The 19,958-nt window shown below is 47.5% G+C and overlaps 1 protein-coding gene across 4 annotated transcripts in view; it reads left to right on the forward strand.

Annotated features, from left to right (window-relative positions):
- The window catches only part of FKBP6 (FKBP prolyl isomerase family member 6 (inactive)), a 29,171-nt gene extending 21,473 nt beyond the window's left edge, over positions 1-7,698 (forward strand). For 2 of the 4 annotated variants that reach the window (XM_086374520.1, XM_086374518.1), the window contains exon 9: positions 7,490-7,698. The gene's annotated coding sequence lies outside the window, so the exon portion shown is untranslated. Of the gene's footprint in view, positions 1-124; positions 604-7,489 lie in introns of those variants that run through there. The other 2 variants (XM_086374517.1, XM_086374516.1) reach the window with 1 other exon arrangement.
- The last annotated feature ends 12,260 nt before the right edge of the window (positions 7,699-19,958 follow it).

Raw genomic sequence — 19,958 nt, forward strand, 5'->3', positions numbered from 1 at the left:
TTGCCCCCCCAGGGGCATCTGTCTGTCCCTGGTTCCCGCCTGGACTCAGACCCGGGACTGGCTCTGGCGCCCTCTGGGACAGCTGAGTCCCACTCTGTTTCTAACTGCTGTGTTTGATTCCTAGATTTCGCAGCTAATGACAAGTGAGAGAAGCGAGGCTGCCCAGAGTTCTCCATCGTTATGGGAGGTGGGCAGAGCGCTTTCCGGAAGGATCTCCTCAGGGCAGACTGTGTGCTCGACCTGCTTGGAAGAGGGGCTGAGTTTCTGCAGTCCAAGGCCACGGCCCCGTCTGTGACTGACGCTGCTGAAGTGTTTTCACAGCTGCTGCTTTCTGTTTCACGTTTTCATGCAAAGGAGGTGAAAGGGTAGCTACTGACAAGTAGGAGAATGCTATTTTTTAAGGCAATTGCTTGTTTTTTCAAATAGAATTAGTCCTTGGCTTTTCTCCAGTCCCAGCCCCCTTCCTGCTGCTCTTGTCCCTGGGTGAATACAAATAGGGATTGCTTTGTGTATTTTGTAGGGCTCTCAGTTTTGAAAAGGGAGAATTATGTTACAGATGTTTTTTTTGTTGTAAGTAAATAAAACACTTCCTTGTCTTTGCAAGATCCAGTGTAAATTGTGTTGAGTTCAACTAAACTTACGAAGTCAGTAGGTAGGGTAGAGGGACAGCTACTCACTGAGACCAGTTGGATCAGCGAGAGTGCGAGTTGGGTTTATTTTCTGGAGCCACAGCAGTTCTTTTTGACCTAAGGGTAAATGCTTGTGCGTTTGCATTGGGGTTCCCTTGAAATCTTCTCCCTTCCATGGGGAGCTGTTTCAAGAGAGTTAATTGGAAACCTGGGAGCCAGCCGGTCCTCCTGCCCTGTTGTGGACTGTGAGTCTTGCAAAAATGTGTGTGTGTTGAGGTGTCACAAAGCCAGCCTCCCCGTGGTGTCTTGGACAGTGTGGTGCTGGGTGAGGACAGCTGCCACCTGAGGGTCCGCCTGGGCCCCTCACAGCATTGCTGCCGCTCATTCTTGGTACAAGTCTGGGAGGTGAGCAGTGGCCCTGCCCTGACCAGGAAGGAACAAACTGGCCTCGAGGGACTTTGACACTGCCCCAGGGCTCTTCGGAGTCAGGGCCGCCTCTCCCCATCATGGGACAGCAGGGCTGGTTTGGACAGGCCTCTGGATCCCAAAGGGCTTGGCTGTCCCCACCCAGCCCCAGTGCTCAGTCCTCCTCCGTGAGCCTTGCTCTCCCTACCCTGACCCTCACTGACAACTTACTGTCTCGTTCAGAGCCATGGCCCGAGCCCAGGGAGGAAGGTCTGGGCCTGGGTCACGCGGTGAGGGCCGAGCTGGAGTGCTCCTAACTGAGAGGGTGGCCCGTCCCGCGACATGCTCAGAGGTCTTTCCCCGCTCCCCACGCCCGCAGGCTGGTTGCTGCCTTCTGAACAGGGTCTGAGCGCTTTTCGTTAGAGACAAGGCCTGGAGCCCTGGCTGACTTTTGCTGAGCAAACTGGGCGATAGGTGGCGACATAACCCGCTCTATGCTTCCCGGCGAGCCCTGCGGCCCGCCTGCCTGGTCTGCTGCAGGTGCCCCATCCTGGGTGGGGTGGTGACCTTTGGGACGGCTCTCTGGCTCTCTCTCTTGCCTGAGCTGCTTCACCCAGCCTAGCTGTTCAGAGAGACTGGTCTGTGCTGGGCGTTGGCTCAGCTCCCGGGCCCCTGCCCTCCAAGAGGAAAAGGTGTTGAGTGTGGTAAGTTCTCAGCCTAGAGGGAGAGGCTCTGCAGACTGGTGAGTTGTGACAAGGGAGCCTAAGGGACCCGCTCCAGCCAGTCGGGAGCACAGCAGGGGCTGCAGCCAGGAGGGGACCCACATGCCCGTCTGAGAAAAGACGTCTTTGCATTTATGTCATGTGGGCAGACAGATGGCATGGGTCCAGCAGAGTGTGTGTGTGTTGGCTGGGAAATCAGACCCTCCTGTAGGCCTTGGGGAGCCCGGCAGGCCCCTCCCCAGGTGACCAGCACCCCAAAGACGCCTGTTCTCCCTGGATCTCAGGAGCCAGGCTGGGCTCTTGGCTACTTCTCTCCTGACCTCGTTAAGCTTACCTTGACCTCTCTGATCACTTTGGTCAACCCAGTCACAATGAATGACCTAATAACAATGAGTAGTCATACTTAATCCAGAGCATCAGTTAAGCACAAATGCCTGTGTGTGTGTGTGTGTGTGTGTGTGCGCGCACCCATACACTTCTGTTTGTGGCCTAGGAGGCAAACATTTTAGAAAGAGAAATGCCAGCAGATAGATAATAATGCGATATGATATAGTGTACTAAGCCAAAAATGTGTTTTCTTTCTTACAAATGTGGTTTTCTTCACTACCCTTCAGACTAAAAGTGCAGCTGCCTGTGGGGAAGGACCTGAGTCAGATCTCCACTCACCCCTCAGCCCCCTTTACCAGCCCCCTCCCCGCAGCTCCCCCTCACTGATGCTCAGAAGAGGGAGGCACACCCTTCTAGGGAGAACAGTCGGACCCAGAAAATTCACCAACCAAAAGGGGAATTGACTTGGGTGGGAATGGGGGCGCTTCACGGCTGCTCTTTGAGAAATGTCAGGAAACAAGAACAGTACCAGGAGACAGGTTCCAGACAGACGGCCAGTTTGGAAAAGGTGGATTCCAGACAGAGGTCACAGACCCCAGAAAGCGCCCCGCACTTACTCCTGCTTGGTGACGTGGTGTCTGCAGTGACCGTGACAGGTGCTCACGGGAAGCCCGTGCACCCGGAATCCAGGTTCCCAGTGCAGGACCTGAGCTGGTTTCTGAGAGCCTCTGGAGGAGAGCTGTGGGACGGATAAGTGGGTGGAGATGCGCCAGAGTCATCGTCACCTGGAGGAGGCTTGCCTGACTCCCACTCCCGCTTGTGCTGGAAGGACTCCCGCGTGACTCCTGAGATCCTTGGCACAAGGATGTGAAAGTCGTGTCCCTCAGGCTGCTCCCCCTACCCCGGGCCTGAGCCAGCCCCTCGGGGCTGCTGCCCACCCTCTTCCTGCTCAGCCTTATGCCCTGGCTGAGGGGTGTGCCTCCTGAGCGTCCCTTGTATCAGCCCCTCGTGCTCCGTGTCTCTGCCCTGCCTGGGTCAGAGGTCACAGCTTCTCACCTTGCTCGCTGGACACCCTTCCCCTGGCCTCCAGTCCTAGTCTCCAGACCTTCTCCACCTGCTTGCCCTGTCCTGCTCCAGCTTAAATGCTTCAGTAGCTCCCAGTAGCCTTTGAGATAAAGTTCAAACTCCCTAATTTAGCACAGGAGGCCTGGCCTGCCTCCAGCCACTCCCTGCCAGGCACCCTGCCTTCCGGCCAGGCGGAGCCACCTGCGGCTCCCACAGCGGCCCACACCTTGTGGCCCCGTGTGGTGCTGTCAGATCGGACTGCATTTCGACTCCTCTTCCAAAGCTTAAGACAGCATCCTGAGTCGAAGCTGCCAAGGCTCAAAGAGGCAGGGCGTGTGCCCCCAGCAAACCGAGGTCAGCCCAACAATCACGGGAGATGGGCCATTCAGCATAAGAGTAAACTTCTCTGCCCCTCGTCTGGTAAATAAAAATCACAAACCTTCCTCTTTTCTTGGTATTAAAATACTTCTCATATTTTAAAAAATCATTTCAATTTTTTAATACAAGAACCACAAGATAGTTATAAATATATGCATAGACCTGGAGCAAGAGAGAAAAAAAGGCTACCTCCTCCAGGCAGCCTTCCCTGACCACCTAGATGGACATAGCTGCCTCCAAGATAACCAAACCCTTGGTTCCCAACACCCCACAGTAACCACATGGTCTGACCTGACTTCCCCAAGGTTCTGAGCTTCCAGGGCAGGGACGGGAGGTCACCTGACTGTGGTCCTCCATTCCCCAGCACCGAGAAATAAGATCCTCGCTTTGTTGAAGGAATAAATGGAGCTCACTTAGGACCTATGTTCACATACCTCATGAAATCCTTATGGACAGTCAGGAAGTTAATGGGGGATAGGTCTGCCTGGGCTGGCTGTATTGAGGAGTCTGGTTCAAGGACCCTTGATGGGAAAAAAATAAACCCAGGTCAGACAGAAGACTGGACTCGCATAAGCCATGGGGGACGGTGACTGCTAAAGAGGGCAAGGCAAGCACAGGTGAGGGGCGTGGGACCCTGGAACTCCTGGCAGATCTGCAGGCTGCAGATTTAGAGATGGTTTACCCACCCAGAGAAGGGCCGAGGGCACACCACGCCTTCACAGCAGGGCTGCGTTCCTCCGAGGTGGCTGCGAAAGCCAAATAATGATGGCATCTTCAGTGTCAGAAAAGCCCTAGGCGCCGACAGCAGACAGCAGCTAGTTGGCTGGAAATGCGGTGAGGGTTTCCCACTCGGTTGGGAAAAGTTGTTGGAAAATGTGCGGTTGACAGGGAGAACTAAAGGCCATGACATCGTCAGCCCCTCTTCTCCTGGCTTGACTCGGTTCAGTTGTCCCCACCCCAGAGATGGAGTGACTCCCCAGCCCAAGGGTCACCCCCAGGGCACCCTCGACCCTGTACCCCTCTGCTAGGGCAGGCACGCCCCCCCCTCAGCTTCTCCTGAACCCCAGCCAGGCCCACTTGCCCCACCCTGCTCGGCCACGCTTGGAGTATAAGGCAGACTCCCAGGTGGGCTGACCCCTGCCTGGACACAGCCGATAGCTGCCCGCCATCAATAGCACAGTGTCCCCAGCACACAAAGAGCCTTACTCAGGCTCCGTGGAGTGGCTGTGAAAATCACCGAGGTGCAATTCCAACCTCAGAATTACTCAGCAGCCCTTTCCTGCGTCACTGGTTCCTTTTTGGATTCCGTGAGGGGCCTGTCCTAACCTTGCCCTTGATTCTCAGGCCCCCTCTTCCCTTCCATGCACCCCCTTCTCCGCTCTCCAGGCCCAGTCACCTGGCCTCTTCCTCCACGGAGCCAATAAACGTCACTGGGCATGAAATAAGGCGCCCCTTTCCCCTCACCCCTCCTTCTGTATCTTTGCCCACCTCACCTCCTCCCCAGGGTCTTCAGGGCAGGGCTGGGGGTGGGGGAAGTGCCCACCCCTTGCCCCTCTCTGTGCCATTGATCCTGGCCCCAGTGGTTCATCAACCATCCTCTGTCTGTGAAACACAGGCTTCTCTCTTTCTGCCTCCAGACATGGTCCAGCCTCTCCTTCCTAATAAAAGACTTCTTCAGTCCTGCCTCCTCCTCTTACCCATAGCCAGACCCCTTTTTATTTTATTCTATTTATTTAATTATTGAAAAATGTAATGCATTCCTATGACATTTGATGTACAAATACGGTCCCTCCCATCCTTGCCCTCTTCCCTACTCCTGATCCCTTTACTCTTGGCAGTTTCCTCGTTATTCTTCTAGGAGAGTTAACTTTTACATGAGACTATCTTCATATAATTCTTCCTCCTTTAAACAAATGGGACATAATTCACATGCCATGAATTTCACTCTTTTAAGTTATATAATTAAGTGGGTTTTTTTTAAAAGCATGTTCACAAGTTGTACAACCATCACCCTGTCTAATTCAAGAGTATTTTGATCACCCAGAAAGAAATGCTGTACCCACCGGCCGTCACAACCCACTCTCTCCTCTGAGGCCCTGACAGCCATCAGTCTCCTTTCCGCCTCTGACTTTACCTCTCCTGGATGTTTCATATACATGGAATCGTATAATATGTGGCCTTTTGTCTCTGGCTTTTCTCACTTTAGCATAATGGTGTCAAGGTTCATCTATGTTGTAGCACGTTTCAGTACTTTATTCCTTTTTATGGCTAAGTAGTGCACCTTTTTGTTTATCCACTGATTGGTCGATAGACATTTGTTTCCACTTCCTGGTTATAATGGATAATGCTACTGTGAACATTTGTGTATATTTTTGTTTGTGTCAGTTCTTGTGGCTATACATCTGGGAATGGAGTTGCTGGATCATATGGTAATTCCACGTGTCATTTCTTGAGGAACAGTCATCCTGTTTTCCACAGCAACTGCACCATTTTACATTCTGCCAGCCATGTATGAGGGCTCTGATTTCTTCTTGTCCTTGCCAACACCTGTTACTTTTGGGTGGTCATAACAGTCGTGTTGTTATAACTCTTCTAGTGGGTGTGAACAAGCATCTCATAGTGGTTTTGATTTGTATTCCCCCGAGGACAACTGAAGTCAAGCATCTTTCATGTGCTCTTCATTCGAGGATCTTCTTAGGAGAAATGTCTGTTTAGATCCTTTGACCATTTTTTAAATTGGATCATTTGTCTTTTTGTTGTTGAATTGAAATGAGTTCTTTATATACTCTGGAAGTAGTCCCATGTCAGATTTATGGTTTACAAAATTTTCCTCGTGTTCTATAGATTGTTTTTTCACTTTCTTGATAGTGTCCTTTGAGGCACAATTTTGATGAAGTCTTATTTGCCTGTCTTTTCTTTTGTTGCTTATGCTACTGGTATCATAAAAGAAACCACTGCCAAATCCAAGGTTATGAAGATTTACCTCTATGTTTTCTTTTAAGAGTTTCATAGCTTTAGCTCTTAAATTTAGGTTGATTCAGTTTGAGTTATTATTTGTATATGACACGAAGTAAGGGTACACAGCTTTATTCTTTTGCACATGGATATCCAGTTTCCTAGAACCATTTGTATTGTATGTAGAGAATATTCAAGACCAGAGTTACTGAATGATCTTGGTATCCTTGTCAAAAACAACTGGTCATAAATGTGTGGGTTTGCTGCTAGACTGTCGCTTCTGTTTCACTGACCTCTGTGTATGCCTGTCCTTGTGCCCACTACCCAACAGGCTTGATGACTGTAGTCTTGTACTAAGTTTTATAATTAGGAATTGTGACTCCTCCAACCTTGGTCTTTTTCCGTTTTGTTTTAGCTATTCTGGATTCCTTGCATTTTTCCATGTGAATTTTTGGGTCAGCTTGTGAATTTCTTAAAAAAAAAAAAAGCAGCTTTTGAGTAGGATTTCAGTAGGGATTGCATTGAATCTGTAGATTCATTTGAGGAATACTGCTAATTTCATACGGAGAAGGCAATGGCACCCCACTCCAGTACTCTTGCCTGGAAAATCCCATGGACGGAAGAGCCTGGTAGTCTGCAGTCCATGGGGTCACTGAGGGTCAGACACGACTGAGCGACTTCACTTTCACTTTTCACTTTCATGCATTGGAGAAGGAAATGGCAACCCACTCCAGTGTTCTTGCCTGGAGAATCCCAGGGACGGGGGAGCCTGGTGGGCTGCCATCTATGGGGTCGCACAGAGTCAGACATGATTGAAGCGACTTAGCAGCAGCAGCAGCTAATTTCATAATGTGCGGTCTTCTAATCCATGAATATGGATATCATTCTGTTTATTTAGGTCTCTAATGTCTTTCAGTAACATCTCATGGTTTTTAGTATATCTTCCTCCTCTCCGTTAAGCCTGCACCCGCCTGGCTTTAGGCTGAGTTGTCTGCACTTGCTTTTCAGCGTCCCCTCCATCGCCTGCCCCTCAGCCCACTGCTGTCAGATGTCTGCACCACCACCCCATGGACACAACTCTGATCCAGGTCCTCAGTGACCCCGGAGCTGACTGTCCAGGGGAGCACCTTCCTTCTGGAAAGAAGTCTTCTTCCCATGGACCTCTGAGATCACCTGCCACTTTGGAGCAAGCGTTTATTAAAACGCCTTCTCACGTAGCTTTCACAATGCCCTCTCCTGTTCTGTCCCCTCACTGACTCTGGTCTCACCCCTCCTCTACCCCTTCCTCCGCCAGCCCCATAGATACTGGGGTTCTGTCCTTGACCACCATCTCTTCCGCAAGAATGCATTCCTCTCAGGTGAATGCATTGACCCTCCAAGGGCTCAGTCCTACTTTTACCTTGGAGCCTCCTAAACCTCTTCCTCCAGCCCTGCCCTCTCTGGACCCAGGGGCCTTGAGACCTCCCCTCCCCAGTCTCTTCTGGACAACCCGGCCTCCTCTCGTGTTTCTGAGTTCAGTTAGCGATCACATTCAAGCCAGAAACAAACCTCGGGGTCACCGTGTTTGACTGTCCCCTCTTGCCCTCACTTCCCAAATCTCACCCATCATCACATCCTTTGGTTTCTGCCCCCTCAGTATTCTAAAGGCACATCTAGAGCCGCATAGAGCAGACTCCTGCCTTCAGCCTTGACTCCCTGCCTGGGGGAGCAGAGTGGGAATGCAGCCACCTACCCACAGCATCGGAAGCAGGAATGCCACATGGCGGATGCAGGCTGCAGGCTCAGAGGAGGGGGAAGGGAGGCGGGCGCACACTGAGCTGTGACAGATGGAGGTCAGCAGAGGAGGAGGGAAGACCACGCCCGAGTGTGGGGTTCAGGAGCAAGTCAGTCCTAGGTGAGGAAGGAGGGAGGGCGCAGGAGGGCAGAGGGAGGCTGGCCAGTGTGGCTGGGGGGCTGGCTGTGGTCAGACACAGCGAGGCTGTAATTCATCCTTATTATGCCCCTGTGACTCTGGATGCTGCACTCAGCACCGAAGCCTCAGCTTCCTTACCCGACACCTGGGGTATGGTGAGGATCACCCCCGATCACGCTTGTGCAAATCCTCCATAAACAGTAAGGAGGCCAGACAGGCGTAAGGCAGCCCAAGGCCAGAAAGGGAAGCAGTGAAGGTCACAAGGACCAGGTGCAAGGGCTCAGGCTTCACTGTTGAGGTGTGGTGAGGATATTAGGTGGGGACTCTCAATTCCAGCAGACAGAAGCCAAAAGAGAAGAGATTGGTTGTTGTCATGGGTGGCTCTGTCTGCAGCAGAGCTGGGCCCTGTGGGGACCCAGGAGGATGCCTGTGTCTCTCTGGGTTTTCCTGTTTCTCTCTCCCCATCCCCCACCCACTGCATCTCTCACCTCCACTTCCCTCTTGGCACTGGGGAGCCTGTGGCCACCACAGCCTCACTTCTCTCAGGCCCCAAGACCCAGAGCCTCCCTGCTGGCTTTCACAGCAAAGCTTTGACTTCGGTCAGATGGGTCACTGCCCATCCAAGAACCAATCAGGCAGGTGGGTGGCGTTCTTTGATTGGCCAACAGCAGCCTGCCCTCCTCCTGTGTTGGGGTGGGAGCCAAGTGGTGGGGTGGGTTTGGGAGGGAAGGTTCACAGGAGCCAGGCTGTAGGCCAACATAACCTCTCCCCCTGCAGGGTGTCTTGGGGCTTCTGAATAGAGTTGATTAATCCTCCTGTGAAGGTCCTGGAGGGATGAGGAGGGCAGACCTGGGCAGTGGCCAAGGGGGCCTGTCTCATAGAGGAAGGCCCAGGCACCCCGCAGTTCTCAAGCTGTTCTTGCCTCTCCACAGAGCCTCTGTCTTCAAGCTCACAGGAGTCCTGAGAAGTAGGGAGGGCTGACGTGGCTGTGACCGAGGTCAGGGTGAGCAGCTTTCCCAGCATCCAGGGGAGTAACGGTCCTGGACTCGCAAACCATTAGGCTGTCCTCCAGGGAGAGACCTGTGTGGGAAGCACACAGCAGCAGCCCTGGGGCCAGTAGCAGGCATGGACCCTCTCTCCCCACGCCAGAAAGAGATGGGATGGGAGAGGCTCACACTGGGTGAGGGGCTGCAGGAGCAACACGCAGAGTCTGCTCGGGCCCAAGAGGGGCGTCGAGGAAGGACCAGGTACCAGTCGTGGGAGGCCGGCGCAGGGATGATCCCAGCGGGCTTCACGGAGGCGGCTGCCTGGAGTCCACTGAGCGCCCAGGATGCGCTGGGGGCTGGGATGAAGACGCGCAGCCCGGGAACCAGAGGGGCGGCCCCAGCGAGGGCGGCGGGCCGTGGTGTGGACCAGAGCGCTCGGACGGGAATCCCCGGGCCCCACCTGGGGTCTCCGGGCGCGCAGGTGAGGTTCCGGCCAGCAAGCGCGCCGCCTGCCCGGCCCGGCCCGGCCCGGCCTCCTCCGGCGCTCTCCCTGCGCGCGGCCCCGGGATCCCCGCCGCCGCCGGGCGATTTGGGCGCGTCAGCAGAGCGGAAACGGGGAGCGGCGCCAGCCCGGGGCGGCGGGGACGCGGCCTGGCAGCGGCCGGCGGCCCCGCAGGTTCTGTTCCGCCCGCGTTTGTGTTGGCAGCTGCCCGCGGCGCGCGGCCGGGCCGATGAAAGGGCCCTCTGTCTGCGCCCCAGCGGCCCCGCTCGCCTTTCATTCTTAATATAATCTTCACTTCATTTTTAACCGAGCAGAGGTTCTCTTGGAATTCTTCCCCTTCTTCCAAAAATACATGTGCGTGTGCCTGTGCGTGTGCGTGTGTGTGTGTGTGTGTGTGTGTGAAGTTCCTTCACGGTGAAGGTCGGGATTGTCCCGGGGAAGGGAAGTGCGAAACCCGAGGCGGATTCAGAGCGAGACACAGAAATGCCTTTCTTCCTGAGCAGGGGCCTCTCTGGGGATCGCCGCCTCCGCTGGGGTGTCCCCCGTCCCGGCCCTGGGGTCTGGAGCGAGAGGATGCTGTTCCTTCTCCCACGACTGTCCACACCCCAGCCCGGAAGAAAATGGGCTGTTTGGAGGCGAAGGACAGTGGGCAGGGGGTGGGGTGCTTCTCCAGGGGTCCCTGCCCAGAGCTGGCCGGAAGTCACCGTGGTCAGGGGTAGCCAGCACGGACTATCCTCCCAGAAATGGGTTCAAAGGAGACAGGGCCCCTGGGTTCGGGGTTCTGGTTGGGCAGACTTTACTCTGCACTGAGGTCTGTGGAGAAACCGAACAATGACTGGAAAGCTGTCTCCAGCCAGCCCTCCATTCACCTGGCTGGGCAGATGGGGAACATTCTAGATTTTTCCTAAGGGAACATTCTAGACTTCACCAAGGACTGCCATTTGGAGAGGCTCCCACTTGAAGCAGCACAGGGCCAGGGCTTTTGATGCATGTGTCCAGGTTCTGGGCATTAGGGATGGTCATCCATACAGAAGAGAGACTGAAGGCTTAGAGAAGCCAGGTGACTTACCCTAGGGCCAGGAGCGTGAGCCTGCGACGGCCAGAACTGTGGGAGCAGGTGGCAAGGATCCTGGGTTCGCCCTTCTGTGTCAGTGTTTTGAGGGCCAGGAAATTTTTATTCCAATTCTTAAAAAAAAAATTAATTTGTGCTTATATTTGGACTTGTGATTTGAGCAGTATAGCAGATTATATAACCTGAAAACTAGCCTGCCTTAAACATCTAGGAAATCTCAAACAAAAACAGAAAAAAAAAAAAAACCCACCACCAGTATCCTTTTAAATCCAAGAAATTAAGAACCAAAAGGAAATCTCCAAGAGCTAGAAATGAAGAGGGTGACAAAGGTAGATTGAGCAGAGCTACCCTAATGGAGGGATACAGGAGCAGGGAGGGCACAGGCAGAACGCGGGCGGGCGGGCGTTCAGAGAAGGTGATGCTGGGGGTCTCCCCAAAGTGGGCTTTGAAACAGAGACCTCAACTAAAGCTGGGCCTGCCTGGGGCTATGCCTGCAGTGAAACAATGTGCTGGGCCAAAAAGGAAAGGGAAAACAAGACCTTTAGGCACAAAAGGACAAGAGGAAGTTGGTCTGTGTCATCGTGGCTGGTAGAATATTTTTAAATCAGCCTCCTGAGAGTTTGTCACCAAAAGCCAGAGCTCTTGCAAGTTTTAGATTCGGAGTGATTCTGCCTGTTAGCCTAAAACTAAGAGAGTAACTTATGTTACATGTAACCAATGTTTATACATTGGTCCGAGGCTTAGTAACATCTGTGGGGTACTTAACAGAAACAAATACAAAACCTGCTCTAAAAGAGCAGGTCCTCAAATGAGGTCTGCAGGACTCTCACAGATAAAGCCCTGATGAAGATGAGTGCATAGTGCATAGAAGAAAACTCAACCCCAGTTACAAGTCTGGAGATGCAAAAACAGCAAGATTAAACACCCAAAACCAATCTGATAGACACTTTAAGCATATTTTGTTTGTTTTTTTGACCACGCCATGTGGCATGTGGGATCTTAGTTCCCTGACCAGGGATCAAACTGGTGCCTCCTGCAGTGGAAGCATGGAGTCTTAACCACTGGAGCTCCAGGGAAGTACAAAATAAACATGTTTAAAATGATAAAAGAGTAAAAAACATGAGCAAAAATTATACAAACATAGAAGTATAATATTACTTACTTCTTGTTTAGTTGCTCAGTTGTATCTGACTCTTTGCAACTCCATGGGCTCTAGCACACCAGGCTTCCTTGTCTTTCAGTATTTCCCAGAGTTTGCTCAAACTCATGTCCATTGAGTCGATAATGCCATCCAGCCATCTCATCCTCTGTCATCCCTTCTCCTCCTGCCCTCAATCTTTCCCAGCATCAGGGTCTTTTCCAGTGAGTTGGCTCTTCACATCAGGTGGCCAAGGTTTTGGAGCTTCAGTCCTTACAATGAATATTCAGGACTGATTTCCATTAGGATTGACTGGTTTGCTCTCCTTGCCGTCCAAGGGACGCTCAAGAGTCTTCTCCAGCACCACAGTTCGAAAGCATCCATTCTTCGGCGCCCAGCCTTCTTTATCACTTTCTTACTTTTATTATAAAATTCCATTTTCCTCCACATGGTCTTGCCGCTGCATCTCCCATCATCAACAAGTAGAGTCTTTTCCTCCACCCCTTTAATCTAGGCTTCCTTTGCAACTTCATTTGACCAATAAAATGTGGCAAAGTGATGTTGGTTCTGAGCTTTGACCCCAAGAGGCCTCGGGCACTTCCATTCACTCTTTTGAAAACCTTTGTGAATAAGCCCAGAGTAGTCTGCTGGAGGACGAGGGGCAATGTGAAGCAAAGAAGTGCAATCCTAACTGAAGCCATCCCAGACCAGTGAGTCCCTAGCTGACAACATATGCATGAGTGAGCTCGGCCAAGACCAGAAGAACCACCCAACTGAGCATGGCCCAAACTGGTGACACAAAGAATCATGAGCTAAATAAATGGTTGTTATTTTAAACTCATATATTTGGGGGTGATTTGTTATTTACACAACAGAAACTTACTGATACCGAGAGTGTAAGAGACATGAATAGAATGAGAGGCTCTGTCCCACATCTGAAAGGAGTTTCACAGTGGAGGAGAATAGGCAGATGGTGGAGAGGATGTACTCAAAGAGATAATGTCTACAAAATTCCGTTTGTGAAAAATATAAATCCTCAGTTTCAGAAAGCACTGGTTCCAGTAAGATGAATAAATTCAGAATTGCATACATCACTATGACACTGCCGCACACAATAAAGAAGATCTTAAAGACAATCAGAGAGAAAGACAGATTTCCTTCAAAGGAATGACAGGGACACTGCCAGGAGATGTGTTAATGGCAGCATTAGAAGTCTGAAGACTGTTTCAAAGAATATCTTCAAACTACTGAGAGAAAATAAGAGTGTATCTAGAAATTCTCTAGCTAAATCATTATTGAAGAGCAAGGATAAAAATAAGATATTTTTTTACAGAGACCAAAAGAGTTTACTATTAACAAACTTTTTACAGACTGACTATATATCTATATAAAAATCTGTGTCCTATATATCCTGTGTAGCATATACATATCTCCTGTATACGGTGTATAACCCAGGATGAAATGGTAATAAGAAAGAAGCAATGATAAACAAAAACACAAATAAAACTTAGTGTGAGTAAATTTATTGATAACAGTAACCAATTTGAGGGTATAAAAAGATGTGATTGAAGTATTAAACACCATTTAGGTGACTAAATATTCAAACACTTGGAAATAAACCAGCTTGAATAATTTATGGGCCTGAAATGCCCACTTCATTCTGTGAGGCCAGTATTACCCTAATATCAAAGTCAAACAAAGGCATACAAAAAGAAAAACTGCAAACTAATATCCTTTATGAATGTAAATGAAAAAAATTCTCAGTAAAATGCAAGCAAACAATGTAGCATCATATAAAAAAGATTATACACCATGACCAAGTGGGATTTATCCTAGAAATACAAGAGGGGTTCAACAAACAAAAATCGGTCAAAATAACTCAAATGTATAAAAATATATGAACTAAATTGATAAAACTCTTATAAGAAAACAGGTAATTTTTTTGACAATGGTTTCTAAGAATGACACCAAAATCATGAGCAACAAAAGAAAAGAAAAATAGATGAATCGGACTTTATCAAAAGTAAAACCTTGTGCTGCAAAGGATACCATCAAAGTGAAAAGATAACCAACAGCATGGAGAAAACATTTACAAATCATATCTCTGATAAAGGATCCATATGCAGAATATATGAAGACCTCTAAGGAATACCCTGCCGGTGCAGTGATCAAGACTCTGCATTTTCACTGCCGTGGCCCCAGGTTCAATCCCTCACTGGGGAACTAAGAGCCCACGAGCCACACGGTGCAGCAAAAAGAAAAAAAAAACAACAATGAATAAATCAACAACCCAGTTTAAAACAGGCAAAGGATCTAAATGGATATTTCTCCAAAGCAGACATACAGATGGCCAGTAAGCACATGAAAAGATGCTCAACGTCATTAGTCGCTAGGGAAATGCAAACCAAAACCACAAAAACCGCTTCACACCCACCAGAATGGCTATGATTTTTTTAAAAAAGAAAAAAACAGTAAAAGGATATGGAGAAATTGGACCGTCATACATGACTGTATGGGAATGTAACACGGGGCAGCTTCTGTGGTTACAGTGACCTGTTACCTATGATCTAGAAATCCCACTTTTAAGTGTGTTACCAAGAGAACCGAAAACGTGTTCACACAAAAGTACATACATAAATATTCATAGCAACATTACTCATGATAGCCAAAACTCAGAGGCAAAACTGATGCCTGAAGAAATAGAAAGGCTCAATAGACCCAGAGTCATGAAATAAATTGAGCTGGTAGTTTCACATCTTCAGAAATAAAATGCTAGGTCTAGGTGGCTCTAGGCGATTTCTTACAGGTATTCAAGGAATGTAAAGTACAAGTCATGAACAAAATACTCTGGAGAAGAGAAGAAGATGGGGTGCTCAACTGACTCTTTTTACAAGGCTGTTATAGTATTGAACCCAACATCAAACAAAAACTGTAGGAAAAAAAGGAAATTATAAATCAGCCTGTCTTAATAACATAGATGCAAAAATCCTGAGCAACTTTAGCAAATTAAATCCAAGTAAAGACATTATGACCAAGTTGGAAATTATACCAGATATACAAAGGTTGTTCAGCATTCAGTTCAGTTCAATTCAGTTCAGTCGCTCAGTCGTGTCCGACTCTTTGCGACCCCATGAATCGCAGCACGCCAGGCCTCCCTGTCCATCACCAACTCCCGGAGTTCACCCAGACTCACGTCCATCGAGTCAGTGATGCCATCCAGCCATCTCATCCTCTGTCGTCCCCTTCTCCTCCTGCCCCCAATCCCTCCCAGCATCAGAGTCTTTTCCAATGAGTCTACTCTTCGCATGAGGTGGCCAAAGTACTGGAGTTTCAGCTTTAGCATCATTCCTTCCAAAGAAATCCCAGGGCTGATCTCCTTCAGAATGGACTGGTTGGATCTCCTTGCAGTCCAAGGGACTCTCAAGAGCCTTCTCCAACACCACAGTTCAAAAGCATCAATTCTTCAGCGTTCAGCCTTCTTGACAGTCCAACTCTCACATCCATACATGACCACTGGAAAAACCATAGCCTTGACTAGACGGACCTTTGTTGGCAAAGTAATGTCTCTGCTTTTCAATACGCTGTCTAGGTTGGTCATAACTTCCCTTCCAAGGAGTAAGCGTCTTTTAATTTCATGGCTGCAGTCACCATCTGCAGTGATTTTGGAGCCCCCAAAAATAAAGTCTGACACTGTTTCCACTGTTTCCCCATCTATTTCCCATGAAGTGATGGGACCAGATGCCATTAGAAAGATCTATTAATATAATTCACCATGTAACCAGATTATAGGAGAAAAACCAAATGAATGTGATAAATGCAGAGAAAGCGACTGATAAAATAACACCCACTTATGTTTAAGAAACAAAAACAAAAAGAACCCTCTCAATAAACCACAAACACAAGAGCATTTCCTTAATCTGAATCCCTGTTTTTGGTGAAAATGTGGAATCAACCTAAGCATCCATAAATAAGTCAGTGAGTAAAGAAATTCAAGTATTTTCCCCGTGTGACAAAATTTTACATCACAGTTAACATGACAGAGTAGAGCTACATGTGCCAACATGGATAAATGTAAAATACACTACTGGTTTTTTTAAAAGTGTCTTTATCTTTTAAAGATACACATTGCAGTTTCTACAGATGAAATTGCACGATTTCTGTTTTGCTTTAAAATAATTGAGGGGAGTAACAGAAAGTGATAGGGGTTTTTATGAAGTACATGTAGCCATAACTGATCGTGTGGAAGCCAGGGTATTGTGTCCATGGGGGTTTTTCTATTTTCATGGGGGTTCTTTAGCATACATTTGCAAAAAAATGTGAAAAGAAAGCAAGTTGGAAAAATGATATATTCAAAATTACAGTATTTACACAGTTTAAAAGCAAGCAAAACCATACTTTATAGTGATACATATTTATATAGTTAGAAAGAAATTCATGGGAGTAACACAAAATTCAGGAGGAGAAGAGGGAAAATGAGATGGAGAGATTTATACAGAGAACTTCAACTGGTTTTGTTTTATTTCTGTAGCAAATAATACAAAATGTGCAGATTTAACAAAGCTGGATTGTATTAACTGTTGGTTATATAATTTTTTTCTGAATCCTTTTCTGAATGCCTAACACATTAGTTAAAAAAAAATTTGGCTATTTACAAAGAGCAACATGAATACTCAGATGTACTTTATTACTAATGTTTGCACAAAGCAAAACTTATTCCTAAAGGTTAAGTCAATAAATGATTGTTATTGTAATTAAATAAATTTGACACTATAAAAAGTATACTAATAAAGTACCACTTCCATCTGTTCTGCGTATTGAGAAGCTCACACAAACTTTAAAAAAATCTTAACTAAGGGGAGTTCCCTGGTGGTCCAGTTTTTAGGACTTGGCACTTTTCACTGGTGGGGCCCAGGTTCAATCCTTGGTGGGGGAACTAGTATCCTGCAAGCCATGCAAAAAAAGAAATCTTACTAGGGAGTATATCATAAAACAGCTGAGATATAATTGACAAAATATACAATTTAGAGTATTCAACTTGGTAATTTTTAGTATATTCATTGTATTTGTGTATGTCAAATATGTACAATCATCACAGTCAACTTTAAAACATTTTGAACACCACACAAAAACCCAAAACAACCTTTTAACCTTTAGCTGCTGCTGCTGCTAAGTCGCTTCAGTCGTGTCTGACTCTGTGTGACCCCATAGACAGCAGCCCACCAGGCTCCCGTCCCTGGGATTCTCCAGGCAAGAACACTTGAGTGGGTTGCCATTTCCTCCTCCAGTGCATGAAAGTGAAAAGTGAAAGTGAAGTCCCTCAGTCGTGTCCGACTCCTAGTGACCCCATGGACTGCAGCCTACCAGGCTCCTCGAGGCATCCATGGGATTTTCCAGGCAAGAGTACTGGAGTGGGTTGCCATTGCCTTTTCCTAACCTTTAGCTATCTCTCCCTTAACCCACATCTCTCCCAAACTTAAGTAAAAATTAATCTACTTTGTGTTTCCTATACATTTGTCTGTATTAGACATTTTATATAATGGTATCACACCTCATGCATCTTTTTTGTAACTGGCTTCTTTCACTGAGCATGTTTTCAAGATTCATCCATGTTGTTGCATGTATTAGTACTTCTTTCCTTTTTATGTGTGTGCAAGCACTCGGTCGTGTCTGATACGTGGCGACTCCATGGACTGTAACCCACCAGGCTCCTCTACTAGAGTGGATTGCCATTTCCTTCTCCAGTGGATCTTCCTGATCCAGGGACTGAACTGTCTCCTATGTCTTCTGCATCAGCAGGTGGATTCTTTACCAGCTGAGCCATCGGGGAAGCCTTTTTATAGCTGAACGGTAATATCCTTATGTATGAATCGCTCAAATTTTGTTCATCCATTCATCATTTGATCTGTTTCCATCTTTTGCTTACTATATAAGGCTGCTATAAACATTCATATACAGATATTTCTGTGGACATATTTTTTCATTTCTCTTGGTTCCATACCTAGAAATGGAATTGCTGGATCATACGGTAACTGAATGTTTTAACTGTTTGAAGAACTACCAGGTTGCTTTCCAAAGTGACTGTACCATTTTATACTCCCTCCAACAGTACCTGAGGGTTCTGATTCCTGTAGAGCCTCATTCAGACTTACCTGATTTTTTGGTTATAGCCATGCTGGCGGTGTGAAGCGGTACCTTGTTGTGTTTGGGGTTTGCATTTCCTGATGACTAATGATGTTGACCGTCTTTTCATATGCTTCTTGCCATTTGTATATCTTTTGAGAAATGTCATTTCAGAGTCTTTGCCCATTTTAAGATTGGGCTATTTGTCTTTTTATTGTTGACTTGTAAGAGTTCTTTATAATTGTACATACAACTCCCTTTTCAGATATGTGCTTTGCAGAAACTCTCCCATTCTGTCACTTATTTGCTAGTGAAGCACAGATTTTTAAAAATTTTGATAAAGAACAATTTTCTTTGTTGTTGTTCATGCTTTAATTGTTATATCTAAGAAACTGTTGCCTAATCAAAGTCATGAGGGTATATCCCTATGTCTTCTTCAATTCTGAAAGAGGTGGGAATACCAGACCACCTGACCTGCCTCTTGAGAAACCTGTATGCAGGTCAGGAAGCAACAGTTAGAACTGGACATGGAACAACAGACTGGTTCCAAATAGGAAAAGGAGTACGTCAAGGCTATATACTGTCACCCTGCTTATTTAACTTATATGCAGAGTACATCATGAGAAATGCTAGGCTGGAAGAAGCACAAGCTGGAATCAAGATTGATAGGAGAAATACCAATAACCTCAGATATGCAGATGACACCACCCTTATGGCAGAAAGTGAAGAGGAACTGAAAAGCCTCTTGATGAAAATGAAAGAGGAGAGTGAAAAAGTTGGCTTAAAGCTCAACATTCAGAAAACTAAGGTCATGGCATCTGGTCCCATCACTTCATGGCAAATAGATGGGGAAACAGTGGAAACAGTGTCAGACTTTATTTTTTGGGGGCTCCAAAATCACTGCAGATGGTGATTGCAGCCATGAAATTAAAAGACGCTTACTCCTTGGAAGGAAAGTTATGACCAACCTAGATAGCATATTGAAAAGCAGAGACATTACTTTGCCAACAAAGGTCCGTCTAGTCAAGGCTATGGTTTTTCCAGTGGTCATGTATGCATGTGAGAGTTGGACTGTGAAGAAAGCTGAGCACCAAAGAATTGATGCTTTTGAACTGTGGTGTTGGAGAAGACTCTTGAGAGTCCCTTGACAGCAAGGAGATCCAACCAGTCCATTCTAAAGGAGATCAATCCTGGGTGTTCATTGGAGGGACTGATGGTAAAGCTGAAACTCCAATACTCTGGCCACCTCATGCAAAGAGTTGACTCACTGGAAAAGATTCTGATGCTGGGAGGGATTGGGGGCAGGAGGAGAAGGGGACAACAGAGGATGAGATGGCTGGATGGCATCACCGATTCGATGGACATGAGTTTGAGTGAACTCCAGGAGTTGGTGATGGACAGGGAGGCCTGGCATGCTGCGATTCATGGGGTCACAAAGAGTTAGACACGACTGAGCTACTGAACTGAACTGAACTGAAGAGATTTATCCTTTAGCTCTCATATTTTGACCCATTTTGAGTTAAGTTTTATATATGGTGTGAGGTAAGGCTCCCCCTTCAATCTTATTGCATGTGGCTCTCCAGTTGTCCCAATACAAGTTGTTCAAAGTCCATACATTCCCTGTTGCATTGTCTTGGCGTTCTTGTTAACAGTTGACCATGGATACATGGGTTTGTTTCCAGACTCTCAATTATGTTCTGCTAACCTACATAATTATTCTTGATTACTTTGCTTTGTAGGAATTTTC

The sequence above is a fragment of the Bos grunniens genome, chromosome 25 (assembly GCF_055505025.1).
Source record: "Bos grunniens cultivar Pamir isolate PY7600 chromosome 25, Bosgru_T2T1.0, whole genome shotgun sequence".
NCBI classification, from domain to species: domain Eukaryota; kingdom Metazoa; phylum Chordata; class Mammalia; order Artiodactyla; family Bovidae; genus Bos; species Bos grunniens.